This window comes from Myotis nattereri (assembly GCF_964212035.1).
Source record: "Myotis nattereri genome assembly, chromosome: 8".
Lineage (NCBI taxonomy): Eukaryota > Metazoa > Chordata > Mammalia > Chiroptera > Vespertilionidae > Myotis > Myotis nattereri.
The window spans coordinates 69,312,792-69,317,313 of record NC_138083.1 but is presented as its reverse complement, the minus strand read 5'-3'; positions in this window follow the sequence as shown (position 1 = coordinate 69,317,313).

The following is a 4,522-nucleotide window of genomic DNA, read 5'->3' as shown; positions in this document are numbered from 1 at the left end:
TCCCACACCTATACTTTCTCTTCCATTTGCACCAACACTAGCGCAGTGGTCGGCAAACTCATTAGTCAACAGAGCCAAATATCAACAGTACAACGATTGAAATTTCTTTTGAGAGCCAAATTTTTTAAACTTAAACTATATAGGTAGGTACATTGTTATTAACTTTTTTTAAAAATATATTTTATTGATTTTTTACAGAGAGGAAGGGAGAGAGATAGAGAGTCAGAAACATCGATGACAGAGGAACATCGACCAGCCGCCTCCTGCACATCCCCCACTGGGGATGTGCCCGCAACCCAGGTACATGCCCTTGACCGGAATCGAACCCGGGACCTTTCAGTCCGCAGGCCGACGCTCTATCCACTGAGCCAAACCGGTTTCGGCTGTTATTAACTTAATTAGGGTACTCCTAAGGCTTAGGAAGAGCCACACTCAAGGGGCCAAAGAGCCGCGTGTGGCTCGCAAGCCGCAGTTTCCCAACCACGGTGACTAGTGCAAGCCATTTTCATCTTTTACCTGGACAACTTGCCCCACCTCCCTGCCCCACTATTGCCCCTATAGTTCTAGTCTTCCTGCACTAACCAAAGCCATCTTTAAAAATAGAAACTATATAGCATTTTACCACCCCTCTCAAAACCCTTCATTACCCCCTCCCCCCATTGCGCACAAAATAAGAGCTGGACTCTGGCCATGACCGCTGAAAGGGTCTCTAGCTCCTTCCTTTTTACTACTCCACCCTCTACCTCTGTTTGGAAACCACCAAACTCAGCCTCAAGCTTTCCATGAACGCTTCCCTCTACCAGATACATCTTTGCACGGGGATCTTTGCATAGTTAGCTTTCTTCATTCACTCAGATCTCTACTTAAATGTAGCCCCCACCAAGAGCCTTCCAGCATCATTACCCGGCATTCTGTTCAACTCTGTTTTGTCTGCTTCTTCCAGGAGACTGTGAGCTCCCTGGGGTGGGAGCCTGACACTTCTCCATGGCTGTATCCCTAGCCCCAGCACAGGGTCTGGTCCATGGAACATGGTGGTTATTATCTGCAGACCCTTTGAAAGGAAGAGATTGTATCCCAGACCGTGTGGCCCTGGCCTGATGATCCCCTGAGCCTCTAAGCTCCCTGTAGTTGCTGCTGGCACCACCATCTCCTCGAATTTCTCTGGGGTTATCTGCAGCTGGTCTGCAGCCAGGAATGTCATACTTTCTTAATCTCTTTCGGAGCCTGAACAATCCTAAGGTCGTGGGAGACACCCCTCCCCCTCAGCATCTCCGCTGGCTCCTCGCCCGAAATCCCAGGCCCCTTCTTCTTGGGCCCATCTGCGCTGGGCCTGTGCCTGTGGGTGTTGGGCGGCAGCTTGTTTCCCACCCCAAGCCCATATGCTTCCTGGGGTGGGGGAGGCTGCTGGCCAGCATGTGCTCCCCCAAGTGCCGGGAGGACAGAAATCAGACCTAAAGTTAGGCCACGGGTTCTCAACCCTTTGCACACGAGCAGCTTTTAGGTAGGGCGGCTTTGGCTTTGTTCTGTTCTGTTTTGAATACCTATGCCTGGGCCCCGAACCCCAAGATTCTGGTTTAGTTGGTTTGATGGAGCCCGGGTATCAGCGAGTGTTTTTCAGCGGGCCTCGCTGGTGCACCAGGAGGTTGTTAGTCAGGTTCCTGATCAAGGGCGCATGCCCGGGCTGCTGGCTCCATCCCTGGTTGGGGCGTGCAGGAGGCAGCTGATTGTTGTTGAGCACTCACATCGATGTTTCTCTCTAAAAAATCAATAAACTGTTCTTTAAAAAAAAAGTTCCTCAGCAGGACATAATAAAAAAGACCAACAATAACAAGTATTGGCAAGAACCCTCATACTCTACTGCCTGGAATGTTAAAATAGTGCAACGGGTTTGGAAAACATTGGGCAGTTCCTTATAAAGTTAAACATAAATTTATTCTACAGCAATTCCACTCCAAGGTCCTGATAAGATGCCCCACCCTTATCCTATATCGTCCACCCAACAAAAAGGAAAATGTATGCACACACAGACACTTGCATGTGAATGTTCATAGCAGCTTTATTCATAATAGTGCAAACAACCCAAATGTCCACCAGCTGGTAAACAGATAAACAAAATGCATATATCTATACAATGGAATACTGTCCAGCAGTATAAAAAGTATGAACTCCTGATACATGCTATGCACATGTATGAATCAAATACATTATGCAAAATAGGCAAGACATGAAGACTACATTTTATATGATCTCATTCATAGGAAAGGTCTGCAAAGGCAATTCTACCAAGACAGAATGCAGTTAGTGGTTAACCTGGGATGGTGGATGCAGAGGGGTGTTGACTGTAAACAATCACAAGAGCTCTGGGTGATGGGGATCTAGAACTGAGTTGTGATGACTGTACAACTGTGTGAATTTACTCAAAATCACTGAACTGTCTTTTGGTGACAGCAAATCTAGTGGTATGCAAATTACATCCCAATAAAGCTGTTCAAAGGTTCTCGCCAGCCAGGGCTGAGATCTCGGGGTTAGAAGCCAAGTGTCCTAGGAACCCCTCGACTGGGACCCAGCTCAGTTGGTATCCTCCCTCCAACCCCCACTAGGGCTCTAAGTCAACATTTCCTCTGATCTCAGAGTTTCAGGAAGCTGCCAGCTGTCACCCGACTTCTTTTTTGAAGAAGTCTGAAATTTAAATCTGCTGACTCGGCTCATATGGGTGTAAACATCATGGCTCCTGGTCACTCTGCCCAAAATAGAAAAATGGGCATCAGAAGGAATGGGCGTCAGAGGGAGGGGGCCTCAGACGGAATGGGCGTGGGAGGGGGCGTCAGAGGGAGGGGGCGTCAGAGGGAGGGGGTGTCACAGGGAGTGGGCAGGATGATGGCGGGACACTACAGGTGCCTCCACCCCGATCCTGAGATGTCCTGACCACCACCTGGGGAGGCTGAGCGCTAACCCAGGACAGAAACTGTATTGGGGTTCCAAGGCCCTGGTTTGACCTCTACCTCCTCCAGTCCCTGGCTGTGCTCAGGCTCACTCATTCTCCCAACATATACCTGTCCACACCTGCAGGATCTGGCGCAGGCTGCCTCCTCCCCCTTCCTTGCCACCTGGAAAATCCTATTTTTTCAGCAGGTTCAGCTCCCAGTCACCTCTTGTGAGGTCTTCTCCTTTGCATGCCCACCCCCTGGATAGACTCCCTGCAGCTAAGAGTTTATGTGTCTGCTTCTCCCACTCCTGTGTGGACTCTCTGAGGGCAAACAGCCTGCCTGACTTAGCGCTGGTTCTCAAGGTTCCAGGACACATCGGGCCCAGCCCAGCGAGGAAGTGAAAGGGAGCAGGACACCACATCAGACACTGACAGGGGACACAAGACCAGAGGAGACGCCCCATTCCCCTCATCTATTCGTGGCCTAAATGGCTTCTCTCATGTGGCCCCAGAATGGCCAGTGAGCCACTCCCTGTAGAAACCACAGTGGGGGTGGAAGCCTCCCTTTCATCGCCTTCCTGGAGCCAGGCCCACTCCCTTTGGAAACTGCCTTCATGCAACTGAAACTGCAGAGCAGGGCCTACGGGTTGTATGGGGCTCAGCCAGCCCGGACGGGGCAGCCTGGAGCAGGGTCACACTGGTGCTCCCCTTCCACCCCGAGGATATGTGAAGATATGTGGTGGCCTCAGCCTGTACGTTTCTATTTCTGCTTTGTCCTGCATTGAGGCTGGCTCCCCGCCAGGACTGGCTATGGCTGGAGAAGCCCGGCTTTTCCAACCATCTCTCCCAACCCAGCCCTGCTGTCCAGAGAGGCTTCTTAGTCCAGAAAAGGTGACAGAGTGCTTGAACGCCCCAGGATGTTTGCTCAACTGCTCACCCCCATTTCAGGAGTGGAGGATGCAGGGACTCTGCCAAACTGGGTAGCTCATGCTTTTCTTGGCATCCCAAAGGACACTGCCTTGGTGTTCCCATCACAGAAACCAGAGCCTGGAATAGAAACGGGGGTACCCGAAAAGGTCACCCAGACTCAACCCAGTGTAGTCTGCCCACAGTCCACAAAGATTTAGTGTCAGGAATGGCACTGGGCCTGAGGCCAAAGGGGAACACTAGCCCTGGCCCTGCCCTTAAGCTGCCACAGCCTAGTGGACGAAGAAAATGGACATAGCCCTGGCCCGTGTGGTGCAGTTGGAGTATCGTCCCATGCACCGAAGGGTCTCGGGTTAAATTTCAAGTTAGGGCACATACCCGGTTGGGGCATGTACTGCGGGCGACCGATGAATATTACTCTCTCACGATGTTTCTGTCTGTCTCCCTCCTTCTCTCTTAAAAAAAAAAAAAAAAAAAAAGGAACAGACACAGAGCACAGGTCGATATGGATATACAGAAGAGGGGACCTGCCCTAGCCTTGGTGGAGGTTAAGTTCAGGGAAGGCTGCCTGGTGGAGGTGACATGTAAGCTAAGACTCGAAGGCTGACTGAGACCGAGGAGAGTAAGAGCACATGCAAAGGCCTAGGGTCAAGAGACAACCTGATACAC